The 18566-nt window shown below is 31.4% G+C and overlaps 2 long non-coding RNA genes across 2 annotated transcripts in view; one reads left to right on the top strand and one right to left on the bottom strand.

The window, feature by feature from the left end:
- The window catches only part of LOC148300518 (uncharacterized), a 345795-nt gene that overhangs the window by 53096 nt on the left and 274133 nt on the right, over positions 1-18566 (bottom strand). The gene's annotated exons all lie outside the window — the stretch shown is intronic.
- Positions 7390-8583, top strand: LOC148300519 (uncharacterized). Its single transcript, XR_015838940.1, has 3 exons — positions 7390-7585; positions 7971-8084; positions 8560-8583. It is a non-coding gene; the product is annotated as an uncharacterized LOC148300519 (long non-coding RNA).

Genomic DNA, 18566 nt, shown 5'->3' with positions numbered 1-18566 from the left:
TTTATAGACCACCTAATTAAAAAGTTAACGATGACGCCACTTTACATTAGCTTGTATTCAAGTTAACAGATTTTTTTATCAAATGAAAAATAAAAACAGTAATCATACAACGTTCTAATTTTTTTCTGTCTCATAATGCGTATACTAAAGTGACGTACGTAGTTACATACATATGTACATAGTTTGAGTTTAACCTCAACGTATTATGTTTTTAGCGAGTCTCTTTCTAAATAAAACGATATGATAAAAACATGAAAGATAAAACTCTATTAAAATTAATTGAAATCAATTTTTTTTATGGAATTTATATTCGTAACTGTCAGAAATCTTTTCCGCAATGTTCTACTTTTTTCTTTAAGTATTTAGAAATATAATTAAAAACGGAAAGCGCAAAAAGGATATTAGGGTTTGTAATAGGATTATTGTTGTTATTGAGTTGTATATGAAGGATGAGAAAAAATTCGACTCTAATGTATTAATGGAACAATAGTACGGAGTTACGATCTACATTCATACTAATAAAAAATTAGCTGATTAACCAACCTTATCAAAATTTTATTTTAGGGATATCTATCAAAGTGATGAAGATTATACAACATAGCCTCAAAGATATTATAGTTCGAATAACTAGGCCTCTGCTGTAGCTGGATGCTTAAAAAATGTTGTATGGAGAAACAAATACATGCTGAAAGAGAGTAAGGTGAGGATCTATAAAACCTGCGTAAGACCGATCTTGACATACAGCACGGAAACAAGAGCCGACACCGCGAGAACAAAAAGCCTTCTTAGGACATCGGAAATGAAGACTCTACGACCCATTGCAGGCCTAACACTTCGCGACAGAGTAAGAAACTCAGATATAAGAAAAATCTGCGATGTTGAATATGTGCGATGGGGAAGAGAAAGAAGACGTTTCTGGAGAGATCATGTAAGAAGAGCGAGTTCGGATCGAGTGGTGAGGGTGGCAGCGGACAGCAACATAAGCGGGATCAGACCCCCAGGAAGACTGCCTAAACGATGGAAGTATAGCTGGTCTTCCACCTCCCAGGAGCGACCCGAGAATGACTGGACCTAGTCCTAAAAGAAGAAGAAGAAGAATAATAACCAGGAAATTGGAGCTAAAATAGTAAACAGGAGTGTTTAAATTATATCCGGGTATGTGTGAGACCTTTCAATGAAAATGGAAATGACAACAACTACAGGATTTTCTGAACATCCCGTGGATGGTGTGTACAATTCATCACTCCACAAGCTCCTGATTGATGCGCCATGTCTACAATCGGGAGGTGTTTTAAGTTCATGATGCTTTTTTGGAAAACTTTGCCAAGAAATCCTACACGAATATACAATCTGTCAATGTTGACCCATTTCCAAATGAGCAGAATGAATCTAATTGCTTTGTTAAGAGAATAACAAAGATTTTTGATGTTTATTTTCTGTTAAAATATGTAAATTTATTAAAAAGTAAGAAAAAAAATTGTTTGGTAATTAAATGAAATAATAAAAACAATTGAAATTGTATATAGATAAAAAAAAACTTGAATGAATATAATACGGCTTTCGAAACTTGTGTTTACACTAATTTACTCCAAAATAATATTGTTTTTATGTTACATTTAAATTCACAATCGTTAGTGATTATATTTTCATAAACGGCAGTAATAGGAAATATACTTTCCAGCGTTGACATGTATGGAAATTAATGACAAAAGACATTTGCTGGATTCTCTTTGACAAAAAAAGTTAACATAACGGTGAAAACATATATCAAGAATAAACTCCTACTGGGCTGCCTTATCAAAAATAGCTCTTTCATTCACACGTTAATGCTTATGAATATACAAAACGTAATCAATCGTAAAATATAAGTACAAATGAAAAATTATAATTTATTATAGTATGAATAAAAAAATTACAACATTATAAAACACTCTCCTTAACATTAATCGTTCACTTTGTGTAATACTTAATTACTTTAAAAATATTTTTTTAATGTTGTATTACACAAAGTGAAGGATGAATGATATGAAAAGTGTTATATTGCCATACCACAAAGTTAATAACAATGCTTTTAATATACAAAATAAAACATAACAAACGAATGAACCAGTTTATTAATGGTAACAAGGAAAGCAGAGGAAAAGGGATCAGGTAAAAAGTTAATGGTGAGAGGAAGAGGAATCAACGAAAATGATAAAATTTTATCTTCATGTTATGTTATGTTATGTTATGGATAAAATTTTAAAGTTTGAACAAGAAGTTAGAAATTAAGTTTTTAAATATAATAATAATATTACAATTTACGCAAATCTACTCCATAAAATTGTATGACTTTTGTTGAAAAAAATATATGTAAAATTATTTGAAGTTTGGGTTAATGAATTTAGAATATCAAAATAAAATATAAAATATACCATAGTTATATTTCCAAGATTTCTGATAAGGTTCTAACTCGATTAGCAATTAAAATAATCCCAGCCGTATTCTCTTTCATGTATGTAAGCAAACAGTGGAATTACTTGTGAAGTTTGAGATAACACTGACACGTGTACCCAGGCCACCGTTTCGTGGTACTCTTCACGTGCGTACTAAATATTTATGTATTTAAACCGAGGACGTTAAATCTGAAACGACGCGTCAACGAACCACCAAATTAAAGTAGTCTAAAGTTCGATTCCTCCCTGAACTCGATTGACATTTTAAAATACAGTACAGAAAGAATTACTGGCATCTACGAATGCCTTCCGATATTTCAATTTCGGTCAATATTGACAAAACGAGATGAATTTTTCAATTGACTTTTTTTAAAAGGGTATTTATTGATTCACTGGTCTTTCTTTGGAAGTTTATATGAGTTACGTTTTCAATATTCACGGCATTTTGAAACACCGTTCATAAGTGAAAACTAACCTTAATTTCATTATGTGTTTATTGGATGATGAAGGTCATGAAAGGGGTAGTTGATCATATTTTTATTAAAAAAAGGGATAGTATTTTATGTTCATTGGAGAAGATTTTGACGTGGTTATATTACTAATCAGAGAATAATTATTATTTACACATTCGTAAATGAGTAACTTCTATTTAGGTTCCTTATAAGAATTTAGACTCTACTGCTATTAGATTTGTTATATTGTTTAGTTGTGGTAACATAAATGCAATTTTTCTTACATTATTTCTATAGTGATGTTATATAACTACAGGAAACAATCACGTTTATGAACAACCGGTAGGGAATCGTTTGTAAAAGTTTATAATAACTTCAATTAAATGCGTTTGATTTAAGTTTTTTTTAATCTATACATCAAATGCATGTAAATAAGAAAAAATGGAAACAGCGTCTACGGTTTCGCTAATACATTACTAAATGAATACGACCATTTAACTGACATATTTTCAAGTTCTATGAGAATCTTAGAAATATTTTTTTTAAATATTAATCTGCTGAATTTTGGAGCTCATTCCATTCCGCCGCAGAGCGTACTTTATGACCCAATCGTTAACGTCTGTCAAATTAATGTTAATCCTCTTTGTTGTTCCATTCCTTTTACCTTATCCAGAACATGTGACATATGTCATCATAACTTCAGCGCACTGCTTTTCATGGCGAGGCAGTTATAATGGCGATATCACGAAGATTCGATGACGAATTCCATAATGCTTAAGATTTGATTGCTATACTTAACACTCTCCTTATCATCCATCGTTCACTTTCTGTAATATTTAACCGTTATGCATATATATTTATGATAATAGAGTCGTCTTTGCAATAAAATATTCAATTTATAAGTACGTTAAAAGCTTGATACGGTAAGGCTGAAATAAATAAAAATATATTTATAAAACTTCAAAATATAATAAAAGAACCAATTGGCACTCACTAATTACTAATTAGTTAAAATAATGTATTTAAATTTATGAGTTAATTGATGCAACAGTCTGTTTGTAATAATATTTATCCATTTTTAGTCAAAGTTATACGTGATAAATATCACTATTTTTGAAAATCTATTTTGACACGTATTTCGATGCATTCCGCATAGCGTAATTGAAAATGATTCGGAATGCATTGAAACACTAGTCATAATAGATTTTAAGTAACTCTTAAATAAAAAATAAATTATTGAGTACGCAGTTATTAGTTTAACTGTCTGTATTTTTTTTCGTCAATAATAGTTTTTGAGAGCAATCTTCTGATCGAAAAATGGCTTATTTATGGCAGAACTAAAGTAATCTAAATTTCTAAAAAATATTAACTGAACCTCCGGTTTAAATTTACCATGGGCTAATATGCATTTAAACCATCATATTTAAATATGTGTGTTACATGACTGAGGTATTTGTTATAATACATTTACTTCTAAAGAACCAAATTATCAATCTAATGGTACAGGTCAAAAATTGTTAAGGTTGGTAATCCATTCAATTGCTATTTGAAATTTCCCCGGACCGATTATATAGTAACCTAACGCGCTAACCTCTACACAAAGCAGACAAAAAAATAGTCTGCATTTATTACGAGTCATCTCCATCATATCATAAAAACGATAATCTCAGGATGCAGGTCAAAAACATTCACAGTAAATGATGAAATCGGAGCACAGCGTAAAGATATTTTTAATGCATAATTTATATGCGTATGACGTACCTTTAATACATTATGTAAATGTACACATGTATTTGTTTGAATGTGTATTTTTGCACGCCGCGCCGTTCTTCACATTTACATGCAAACATACAATCCATCCATACTCTTGTTTGGCGGTCTCCCTTTCATACAAAGTTGCTTTCATTTCGGAATCGCAATAAAGATCAACAAAGTATTATTGCGACGAAATGGAAATAGATTTATACAAAAGGTTTTTTCTTCATCCATTAAACGATGTCTGATTCTTTTTGCCGAGAGCCGCTCTTTAAATAATATTTTATGTCTCGATAAAACATTTTCGGTACCTATGAATACTCGTAATGAAGAATCGAGTGATGAATTACTCATTAAAATGAGTTTCTGAAGAAACAAATGAAGCCAATTAAGCTTATACAATATACAATATCATTAATAAGTACTTCACTGTTAATTCCCTTTCTGTTAAATATAAAAAGGTAACATATTCCTATCAGGATTGATTGTAGTTTTGTACATATTTTACATGCCTTTTTAATGTTTTAAAATGGAATTCATTGAGATATTAAACAATACAAGCATAGCCTGTATTAACATAGGTAAATTGTGAAAAAAATGTGAAAATACACACAATATTTAAAGCTGCTCAAGATTACTCTCAATTACTCCCACAGTCGATGCCGGAAGAAATTGACATGACACATTAAAAAAATTTATATATATTTATACATATATTTATCCATAATAAAAAAATAACAGTGGCAATTTTTTATTAATCGTTCTGATTCCTGTCTGCACCTAGTGGTGCATAGAGCACCGACTTGGGTCGAAATGGTGTTAACTTGATCGTCAATTATATATATGAAGTCAAGGTGATCAATTCTGGTCTCTAAATACTTGGATCAAAGAGTGGAATATATTTGAGAATACATATTATCAAAACGAAAGAGCTCAAATTCAAAGAAATCACTACAACATGGTACAAGAATTGGAAGAAAAACAGTTTGTACCATTAAAGTGTCGGGTTGTGATCCCGTGGTTAGTGTCGCGGACTCTTTCAGAAAGTCAGAGTTTCTCGGTTCGAACCCACTCTACCACAATTAGATACCTATTTCTAATAATGAGCCGCTTAGGCCCGCAGAAATATTATGAAATTAAAATATTTGTATAAATAATAAAAACACAAATATTTATTTTTAAAAAATAATTAATAATGACAAAGAAGAAGTTTCCATTAGAGAATATATTCACACAAAAAAAATGTCATACATTTACCAATGTTTTAATTTTATTTGAAACATTTATTTCGTCAGCTTTAAGCCGAATCTCAATCCGATCAATATTTTTTTTTATTTCAGAGGATATTGCTTCTATACAAAGTTTAAACATCATATGTTAAATAAGTTAAGAATAAAACAAAAGTCCTGATTTAAATCCTGTTATTTGATACTACGATAAAGTTATAAATAAAATATGCATATAAGGGAATCGGTAGAGTACGTTTTCTTTTTACAAAGATGAAACATTTCATGCCACCTCCTACAAGAATAGCATATTATTCTTAGCTACTGCAAAATTTATAATGGCATTATTAAATATAAGTTATTCGAGTTGGGAACGAAAATTCAAACGTTAATTTTAACGTTTTAACGAATTTTAATGATGCAAGTTTCCGGAGTAAAAATGAAAAGACATTAAATTTTCCTTTTCAAGCGGGCTTCCCATCGCCTTAACTGAAATAAGGGTCGAAGTAATTAAATGTAGTTACATAAGGGATGACAGAAGTCTATGGGAAATAATGGGGTATTGTCACCTACGGGGTAATAACCACTTTGCCTATGGAGTCGGTATGAGTTAACTTTTAAACTTTGGAATTTTCTTTCACACCATTATGCAAAGAGATTGCTCGTAACTGTCGCCATAATTATTGTTTCCCCTGTACTTCAAGGATTCCCTTATAAAAGTTCGAAGCCCCTGGTAATTTGAGTCTAAAGTCTGTGAGGATAGTTCATCGTGGGGTTTATTGTTTGATATGTGCATTATGCATACCGACATATGTATGTATATATTGTGTAAATATTTTAGTAGTGCAAATGTACCCAACACGTTATCGGGGTATAATATACCATAGTGTGCATTTTCTGTGATTCATAATGACGGAAATATTTTTTGGACTCAATGGCGACAATTCGCTTAAATTTTAATTATTTGAATAAATAAAATATCCAGTTTTATTTAAACAGAAAATCAAAAAGTAAGTGCATGAAAGGTTTATTTATTAGAGGTTTTTTTCAACACCAAGAAAATATCCAACATATAAAAATACATTTTATAGAGTAAAATCCTAGGAGTAACAATTAGTTAAATACGAGTTTGATCTTTCTATATTCATCCCTTATGGCTGAGAATGCTTTACAATGCCAATACTGACCCAGTCACGAGTCTCTTGTGGGCGATCTCTGTACATCTGGAACAGTTCTGTGCTCCTGATAATTCCTTCACCTATATGACAGGATAACTTATGATTATTATGAGTGAAATGTGCAATTAAAAGTGTATTAGGATGATTTTTCTTAAAAACCAAAGTGATTTGAATTATTATAGTAAATGTGGGTGCCTTCATGAATAAATGGTTCAAATACATTTGTAGGGAAAATGGTATTTTTTTTTAATTTTCAGTTTTTGTTTTTGCTTTTCAGACTGGAGTTTATTACTAATATTATTGTTGTTGAAGATGAAATCATTGTCAGACATTCTTGTACAGATAAAAAATGGACCTCAACTTAGAATCATTATTTTTGTTGTATTGGAAATCGATTCTACAACACAAATATATATGTAGTATTGGTAATGAAATATGGAATGTAAGGCATAAGTTAAATTAATATGTACATATACCAATAAATAATAATGTTAATAAAATACATTTACCAACATATATAAGATAATGTTAATAACAAGGTATGTTCTTCTGATTTATTTACGTCATATAAGTTATTATTATATATTAATTTATTATAAGTCTATTATATATTAGTTAATTTAAACTGCTATAATATAATATGAACCGATTATATGACTCCTTGATAAATATAACGTTTTAGAGACTTCTCGTCTTCCTGGGCGTCGACTCCAATAGAATGATATTGTGAAACCGGTTGTTAATCCTTATTATCAGGAAGTAGAATAATCGAAAAGAAAAAGTTTTTTGCCGATAACGTTTTTTCTGGCTGTTCCATTGTTATGCCACCCCTGGATAAAGTCACTTTAAATTCCTGTTTCTTTAATATTTATATCGTTTTAATCATAATATCTAATCTGAATAAAACTTTAATATATATTGTAGGTGTTATAAAGGAGAAAAGAAAAGAAATAAGATGGAGGTCAAGAATAGCCCAGGACCTACAATCTGGTTATCACTTATACACTGGTGTAATGTTCACCATTTTGCCCATCACTGGTAATCCATATTGAATTTTTTTCTTGAAAGAGTACTTAAACTAACATACTGCTTTTTTTTCATTAGTATTTTTATTTTTATTTTCAATTTAGTACAATTTCAATGCATTTCTACATAATACAATCTTATAATTTTAGTTGCAATGAGCCTCTCCAAAAAGAGAGCTGAACTTTAAAGCTGTTTGTTGCGTGTCGTGTACTTACTCATAAGGATAAATTTATTATTAGTCAATTGGTTAAAAATCATCAAAATCTGCGATTTCTCAGTGTCTTTACTATGACTTTTGTATTATTTTTCTTTGCTTGTTTGTTAGCAAAATTAAAATAAGTTTTATTACCTACTACAAACACAGTTAACAATATGTTCCAGTTTATTATCAAAGCCCACACATTATCTTTTGACATTTCCTACACTAATATAACGCTTTAGACCCTAAAATGCAATAAACTATTTTTATATCCAGATTTTATTCTAGCTCGGAGTTTCCCTTTCATTCATTTGCTCCGAAGATGGGCGGTGACAACGTCAACGAAATGCATCACCGTGTTGCTAAGAAAAGTTTTATTACTCCGTAACTCAGTTCGCACGAAGCTTTGTTCTTCCGCAAGTTTATGACAATTCCAGGTTCGATGTTCTCTAGGGTAAAGTATTAGAATAAAACCAAATATAATAAATAACCCAGTGTTGTAATATAAGATGCTCGTACATACTTTACATCGTAATAAAAATATTATTTTCGTACATTTGCTTTTAAGGCTTAGATCTCAAGCTTGTCTCAAGCATTCAAATCAGAATGCGTTTAGCCACGATCAGTGGCTCAATTATTCTTAAATATGTTAATTGTTTTTTTACTTTTATTTTAAGAATATATATAGAAAAATAATTAAACATATTTTTATTAACTCCTTACCTTTCAATAACTCTTTTCTTTTCAAAACCGAATAATAATTTCAAAGAAGAACTTATTTTTTCAATTCAAAAAGAATGTTTTAAGAAAAAAATCATTTACGTAAAATGTTACCTGGATTTAGACAATAAAGGCTAGGAATACTTGGCCTTAAATATGCTATACCAACTAACTAACTAACTAACCATCACGCCGCTTCTCCGCAGGGGCAGGCAGAGAGAGTCAAACGCCACACCACTCTGTCTTTGCAAACATTATTCGCCTCTTCTACATTCATGCATCTCCTCATACATACCCGGCAATAATATGCCCGACAATACGCTATACAATGTGTAATGTAATATATATGTATAAAATGTAAACAATATACATATGTGAATATTTATACACAGAAAGATATGCTTAGGTTAGTGTGCGTAAATTCCCTGTACTTTAAATATTGTTATATGTGACTTTTTTAACCTTGTGATTTCTCATAAAAAGTGTTCAATTATTATGAAGGTGTAAATGGCTAATGCTAATTCGAAGAATATTTATTTATGTTAAAATAAAATAAACATAATAAACCACATCCAAAATAACAATTATTCTGTTTGTGGTAACATGTTTCATAGAAAACAATATGGATTAGCGTTAGCAATAATACGGAGAAATGATATTAAAAATATAAAACTGCAAATACTTAAGATATTTAAAATATAAAGATATTTTTGAAATATTTTTTCAAGGAAGATTTTACCTGTAAGTACTAAATTTGTAAAATGTCGTAATGGTATGCAACCCTAAATGCCAAAGAGATAGTGATATTCTCCTATTCTTCTTGTATTTAATTTCCCATATATCAGCAATCTCTTCTATTCTAGAGCTCCTTCACTATAGTCATTTCTATCCTACCAAAAATATTCGACTCGTAGATATCATTATCTGAATGATAGGACTGATCACCTCGCATAGATTATTTGGCGATCAAGCGTCAATACGATGCGATTCCTGTGCACTATATGAGTGTGTACCATATAGGGATTAAAAAAAAATGGTATGTGTGATAAATCGATATATCATACAGCATAATCATATAGCATAAAATAAGAAAGATGTGTTTAGATTTGGGCATGTGAATCGAATGAGTGAAGATAAAACATATATACTTTCGGATACTTGAAATTGGTCAGGTGAGGAGTCGGAATAATCTGCGGGTATGTATGAAGAGACTCATGAATGTGGAAGAGTCGAAGATTTTTTCAAATACAGATTCGTGTGGCGTTCTATTCTCTCTACCTATCTTTACCCCTGCAAAAGGGATGTATTTTTTTTTAATGCTTAATATTTGAAGGTAGAGCACATGATATAAATAAAAATATTATTATAAAAAATGCACATACTTTTTTATTGATTTGGCGTTTAATTTGAAGAACACCCTTTTAATTAATGTTTTAATTTTAAATCAAACATAGATTTTTTGAGTCTACGTTGTCAAGTTAGTAGACTCAAAAATCTATGTTTGATTTAAAATTAATACATAAATGTACATACTTTGTTGCACACTCGCGATATTTTACGTTTTACATTGTATGTAGTATATGATTATACAAATTACCCCATGCATCGATTCAAAATGTCCACCGGCAAACAGCTGTTCCGACAGATTTTTTTCCTCGCTGCAAGGCCATAAAACTTTGTCAAAGGGAGACGGTTGACGAATGCATAAAAACTTCACAATGATCAGTGCATAAAATGCTGTAAAATATATTTATGAAAAGGAACCCGGCAAAGGAATTTGCGCGTGTATGGAGTGCATAAAAATCCGCCAATACGAAGAGTGGCAGAGTAATCCGTACCTACGTATTATTTGTTTAAAGGTATTGTGTTTAAATATGAAAATAAAATATCGCGCTCAGAGCAGGGACTCGGGGTGGCACAAAAAATGGGTGGCTTTATGCTCTCGTTTGTTCTACAATTCATAAATTTTGTTTATTTGATAATAAAAACCGATTACACTGAATTTATAAGCGACATTAAAATCGCTACGTGTGAAATAATACTACGATGAAAAATACGTTCAAGGAATAATAATTATTTTAAGACATGCTTATTGAACACCTTCATTTTGTAATTAGAAATAAAAGACCACGGAAAAAAACGATTTCTTATTTGTATACTTTCTATTATAAACGAAATTCTTAACATGTTCTTTGACATTAAATAATAATAAAATGAAGAAACGGGTTGTGGTCCCGTGGTTCATGTCGCGGACTCTTAAGTCAGAGTTTCTCGGATCGAACCCACTCTACCACAATTTGATACGTATTTCTAATAATAAGCCGCTTTGGGTCACATAAATAGCATGAAATTGAAATATTTGTGTGAATAATAAAAACACAAAATTTTCTTTTTTTTTAGATTTTTTTTTTAATAAATAAAAAAAGGATTTGTCGAGATGGTTTGGACATGTGGAACGAATGAGTAAGGAAAGAATGGTAAAACAAATTTATGAAGCGAATGTAGTTAGAAGAAGGAGCAGAGGAAGACGGAGAAAAACTTGGCATGATCCGGTATGTCAAATACTTGACCTGAATCAAGAGTCGAAATAATGCGAGGGTGTGTATGAGGAGATGCATGAACGTGTAAGAGGCGGAGAATGTTTGCAAAGACAGAGTGGTGTGGCGTTCTATTCTCTCAACGCCTACCCTTACAGGGAAGCGGCGTGATGTGAGTTAGTTAGTTAAATAATAATCATAATTACATTTACATATTTTATTTATTGTTTCGGCATTAACTTTGTGGTAGGACATGTTACAATGATTAAAGAAAACACTTGTTTTTTACCATTTGAGTTTTATTATAGACTACATGTTTCAGAAGTTAAACTTCCATCATTCAGGTCTGTATAATAACAGACCTGAATGATGGAAGTTTAACTTCTGATACATGTAGTCTATAATAAAACTCAAGTGGTAAAAACAAGTGTTTTCTTTAATCATTGTACATTTACATAATTTAAGTTACATATTCGTTAAATAATAATCGTAATAAAATTAGCATCATTTTGTAAATCATTGTACTGGCTACACGTGTTTCATATTTAACCGCAAATATTTTATAGAGGTTTATAAAAAATATATATTATTTTTGGTATCACTTATAAATTTTTAACTACATACTTATGTGAAAAATGTAACTATAAGATACGAGCGAAAATCCACTAAACACTATTATTTAACTCACATCATAACCATCCGTTCACTGAAATACGTACGTCCAATAACCCAGTTAAACCACAATATTCCATCCACACAGGAAGTACAAATTAACTCGACAAAACATGTGTAGTTTTTTATTACATCCCTTAAATGGAACCGGAATCAATAAACAGGAAATACGAAGGAACCCCGATTTGCGTTCTTTTAAGTTTGTGCCTAATGACTCGGGGAATTCAGTTATAAGCAGTAATTTTGAACGGGTACAAGGGGTGAATGTTAAAATGTTTCCAATTACAATTATGTGAGCACTCGATAAAAAATAATTAAGATTCAGTTAAGTAAAACGCAGTGAATACAAAAAGCTTGTTTCACCTAAAAATCGTAGTTCTTTTTATGTTGGCAAGTTAGTGAAATGATACAAATAAGTCAACTGTTCACATTTAGGAAGGTAGAATATCAATAAAGGGCAGAATGGTGAACGCTACACAAATATACAAAGTTATTACTTAAGCCAGGCAAATGCCATGTCGTAAGACCTGGGGTCCTATCTTTTTTCGTATAAAAATAAAAGATTACGTTGAAACACCTATAATTTATTTACAACATTTTGAGTGTGTCCAAATACTTGTTAACAAAATCTGGATTGTCTCCAATTACAGGAGTTATTTTCATATTATTTTTTAGCATCTCATCAAAGATGAAAAAGGATAAGGAAGTCTGGGTATTTACGGGGCTGACGACCGTCATAGGCTGGTTTAAGTGATCACTTTACACACGTGTAACATTCACCAATTCTACCTATTATTGACAACCACACTACTCAAATTCTTGGAAGTTCTATTTAAGTGAACCAATTTAGAAACCTTGTTCTTGAATCACTAGAACTTCACTTGAGACATCTATTGGTGATTTGCCCAGACTTCCATATTTTTCTTTATCTTTGATAAGATGTCAAAAAAATAATATGAAAAAACTCCTATAAAGTTGGATAATCCGGATTTGTGAAGTATTTGGACACACTCAAAATGTTGTACGTATAATTTATATTGGTATATATTCTTGTACGTTTTAATTTATATTTTACCCGCCTCCGTGGTGTAATGATTAGCGTGTTTAGCTACCGTGCCGTGGAAGTTTCGGGTTCGATTCCCAGGAGGGATGGAAATAAATGTTAGTGATTTTATAGTGTAAAATGTATGTTATATTACCCTGGACTGGTCCCTGAAGAGCATGAGCGATCACCTTTCCTTCGTGTAAATAAAGATCAAGATAACACTGCGTCAATACGATACAATGCCCTATACACTATTGTAAGGATTAGAAGATTAAAATATCATCCATAGGGAGAATAATCAATAAATAGTCTAACAAAATAAATGATAAAATAATGTTATTAGAATACAACTAAATAAGTAACAATTTATACATTGAATTTTCTTACATATAGTATAAATATAAGAAGAAAAATAAGAAATATTGGGAAATAAGAATTTTGAAAAAAAAAAGAATTTTGTACAAAAGATTCACATTCTGTACTTATCAAAATAACATTAACACATTTAATAATTATACGAACATTATGGGTGAAAATATTTCATTGCATCCACCTACTTAAATTTCTCGTGTTCTATACTGATCATTTTAAATTTCGGGAGACTCTTTCGTCGGTCACAGGCTATATCGAAATTCACGGAATTCACTTCATTAAAAATACCCTCTTCGGATCCCATACATATACCATATATACATACACATATACGTATGTAAGTGCTCAATCGAATGACTTGAAAAAAAATTTCTCTCAATTTTCTTCCTTCAATCCTCATTTTTCGACATATGTACATTAATTTTAAGTCAAAGACTCTTACCGTTAAGAGCTCACGGAGTTTTATATATAGTATTTTATTAAGTCTTTCTTAGAAACATGCTATTTGGAAATCTAATCTACATTTTAAAGCTTCTAACTAATGTACATCTTAAATCTCTCTAAGTTATCAGAGTCTATGAAAAAAACTTTCTACAGATGGTTAGTTAAGTATTACATTTGCTACTTTAAATATAAACATTAAAACACTGGAATATAGAATCTTTAATTATTTTCAAATACAAAGTTGGTTAACTAAATATTGCCTTTTTTAAAATACATGATTTTCATAATTCTATCTGACAAAATTGAGTGATTTTGTGAAGTGGTGTATTATAATAATAATTACATATTAGTTTTGGTATGGGTTTTAAGTATGATTTTAAAAATAATTTTCGTATGGAAGTCGAGCCTCCCTCCAGTCAAATGGTGTTGGCAACGACGAAACCCGGTCACTGGTCAGAAAAATATGTGTGGAAAAAACTAGGTAGTTGTTATTTTATTGTATAAAATGCAGTTCCACCAAGAAATGAAATTAAAAAAACATAAATTACACGAAGAACATTGATTTTTTCATTTTTTTATTATCATAAAATGTCAATCAAAATGTAAAATTCTTCTTCACTTTAAACCCTCATCTGCACCCCAAGAGTGCATAGGATACTGCATCATATAAACTTAGCGTTATGAAGGTATCTCCACCTCAGGTACCAATCGAGGATTATATTAAATAAATATTAGAGTGAAAAATCACTTTTAATTATCTGACCCTCCCTGGAAATCGAACCCGGGACCTCCGGTGCGGTAGTCGAGCGTGCTGACCATTACACTACGGAGGTGGACAGAAAATATGTAAAATCAACTTAGACAATGTGCTTTTCGCTCTCTCCTTCTTTTTCTCTCTCTTTATCTCGCTCTTCTCTATACCTCTTTTAACGATATGACATCTATATTCTTCTTTACGTTGCTAATATAGTACAAGTAGTTTGATCCATTTATACGTAATTAATAAATAACGACCATAGATTAAAATTGCATTACGTGCCCACAGAGTTGAGGTCATAGGTGTTATGTATGGATCTTCTAAAGAGTGGAAAAGTGCTCATAAGGTCGGTGTGTACTCAGTAACACCTGGAGGACTAATGTGCGTGGCTAGGGCGCTTGCACGCCATTCGGATATCGCGAGTTCACAACGAGGCAAACTGCACGAACTCATTATTTATTTTTTATCAATAAACTGGCGCTAGCGACAAATTTCTTATTTAATCAAATAATATTTATAGTGTTTGCAAGTTGTATGTTTTTATCGTAGGTAATATTTTGAACGATTATTTTACAAAATTATTATTTTAATACGTACGAGTCGTTTTTCACTCTTATACTTATTTATTATTATCCTTCACTGGTACTTGAAGGGCAAAATTATGGTAAGGATATGGAAAACAGTACAACAAGTACTTATAATACCAGGAGTAGATAAATAGAAAGTCAATAAAGGACGTTGACATTTATTTAAATTTTGACAATATATAATTATTTAAATATAATATATGTATACGAGAATAGTCCGCGTCCGTAGTGTAATGCTCAGCAAGCTCGGCTACCGTTCTTGAGGTCCCGGGTCGATTCTCAGGGGGGGTCAAATAAATGTAAGTGATTTTTACACTTATATTTATTCAATATCACCCTGGACTGGTACCTGAAACAGGGGGCTGATCACCTTTCCTTCATGTGATAACGATATAGATAAGACTTCGTTTATATGATGCAGTGCCCTATGCACCATTGGGGTAAGGATAAAGATTTGAAGAATACATATATTAAATAACATAGGCTTTAAATTCTCTTTTTTCTAGTTTAGGCTTATGCAACACCATTTATAATTTTTATAATTAATTGTCAAAATTGTATGTTTTGTATATATTCCAACATGAGAATAGATTTACTAAGTATGTTCGAAATTGATCTAATATTATTAAATTCACGAGTAAAAAATAAAATAACACTCTTTTTGTCTTAAAACATTAAATGAACCAACGTCTATCAAAATATGAATATCCAAAAAAATCTCGCTGTACGTTTTTTTTAGATGTCTTGATGTTATCGTCGTAATACAGAATTAGACTTTAATAGTTAGAAATTATATTTAAAAAAATCAAATTATCTTTAGTTTGCACCTCTGTTAAGTTTTCTAAGTTGCTGTATTAGCAATGACACATACGTGAATAAAATAAACAAGTAATTTACGTATATTTTTGTTCAGTGTTGAAGAAATGGATCACTTTTGATGGATCATCCATAATTATTTTACCGTAATTTATCAAAAGCTTTAATGATTACTAATGTCGGTTTTCGGTAAATACATGAAATAGCGCACATCTTCCCAAAACATAAATAAACACATGTCTTATTAACTGATTACAAGATGGTTATAACCAAAAACACAGATTAATCTCCATACGTCAACTTCATAACTCGACACGTACGAGTATATAGGCGGCAATAACCGTTCTGTATGTCCGATAGCGTCTCACATGGTTGCCTAAAACCAACCGAAAGAAAACACTACAACAGTCCTCATTCTAGTTTACAAACTCCATGAAAGTAATTATTATAATATGGCTACATCATACTTCATACTACCGGCATCATTACACAAACATTTAAGGACATAAATAACAAAATCGCAGATGCCAGAAAAGCTCGGAGATGTGTCTCAAAATATTATTATTGTGTTACACTTTTGTCACTAGTAATGAAATACGTTGCCGTCAATGAAATTTCAAAAACATATGTACATTTTTCATTAATTTATTCGGGAGTTTTCATTTATTGATTCGGAAGGGCTGGGAGTCGAAATAATTGGTGGGTATGTATGAGGAGATGTATGAATACAGAATGAATGAATAATTTTGCAAAAATAGAGTGGTATGGCATTCTTTTCTCTCTGCCTACCCCTGCGGAGAAGCGGCGTGATCGTTAGATAATTAGTTTTAATTAATTAACGTGAGATTATGAAACAATTTCCAAATTAGTAGAGAAAATAATGAGGTTGAAAACATACTGAGAAGATCAATACATCAATCACCGTTTTTCGTTTCTTAAGCGCTCTAAATCAATGTATCCAAAATAGCAGTTTCTCAGTTTGTCCCGTTAAGTTCTGAGCTAACATTACGAAATTAGAAATATTATCCTTGAGGAATAAAGAAAACACTTCGGAATATTTGTCTCGTAACACGGATTACGAGTCTATAATAAGCAAATGACGATCGTGAACTGACAGCCTGATATATTCCATGCAATTTGTATCTGTGATATTTTTCTTCGAGTTGGCGGCAGGAATGCACGGTGCGCCACTGGTGAAATGCGGTCTCCCCCCGTATTGAAATTGAGTGCGTAACAAATGATGATTTCTGGATGCGGTATTATATTATCTTGGCGGGTAAACAAACGTACCCATGGGCGGCACTAAAACATATTTAACTTTTTTTTTCAACATTTATTCCACTTACTCGTCACGTTTTTCTCCATAACTAATAACCATACCTAATTATTGCGTTATATATTATAACTGACTAACTATAGATAAAATTAAGAAAGGTGTGTTGAGATGGTTTGGACATGTAGAACGAATGAGTGAGGAAAGAACGGTAAAACAAATTTATGAGGCGAATGTTAGTGGGAAAAGAAGCAGAGGAAGACCGAGAAAAACATGGCACAATCAGGTATCCCAAATACTTGAAAGTGGTCAGGTTAGGAGTCGTAACAATCGGTGGGTATGTATGAGGAGATGCATGAACGTGGAAGAGGCGAAGAATGTTTGCAAGGACAGAGTGGTGTGGCGCTCTATTCTCTCTGCCTACCCCTGCGGGGAACCGGCGTGATGGTGAGTTAGTTAGTTGGTTACTAACTAACTAAACAACAATCAAGGTAGGCAGAGAGAATATAACGCTACACCACTCTGCCTTTTCAAAATTTATTTGCCTCTTCTACATTCGTGCATCTCCTCATACATACCGTCGATCATTTCGACTTCTAACTTGACCGCTTTCGAGTATTTGATATACCTGAATGTGAAACGTTTTACTCGGCCTTTTTCTGATCATTTTTCAACAACATTCGCCTCATAAATTATTTTTACCGTTGTATATTATTGGCTTTAGATATGGGACTAATTACAAATAAAAAAAATCTTTGAGAGTAAAGTAGCAGAAATGATATTGGAAAAAGGTAGTGTATAAGGTATCGATATCCAATTAAAGACGAAATAAAAATAAAAATCATACATTATTCAGTACCATATTTTATCCCTTGGACTCTTCCCGCACCCAAGAGGTGTATTGAACATTGCATCGGATTGATATGGTGTATACTTAATCAATAAATATATGTCCACATTAATGGATCTAGATTCACCCTTAGGATTGGAATATGGTTGATAAGATAGAGATGATGTAAGTGAAGACATTGATGTGAAATTCATTACTGTTTTATGGGAATTAGTAGGTGAT

The sequence above is a fragment of the Brachycentrus maculatus genome, unplaced genomic scaffold, assembly GCF_059751285.1.
Source record: "Brachycentrus maculatus isolate JH-2025_06_01 unplaced genomic scaffold, ASM5975128v1 h1tg000702l, whole genome shotgun sequence".
NCBI lineage: Eukaryota > Metazoa > Arthropoda > Insecta > Trichoptera > Brachycentridae > Brachycentrus > Brachycentrus maculatus.
The sequence above is the reverse complement of the archived record's forward strand: the minus strand, read 5'-3'. Positions and strand labels throughout refer to the sequence as shown.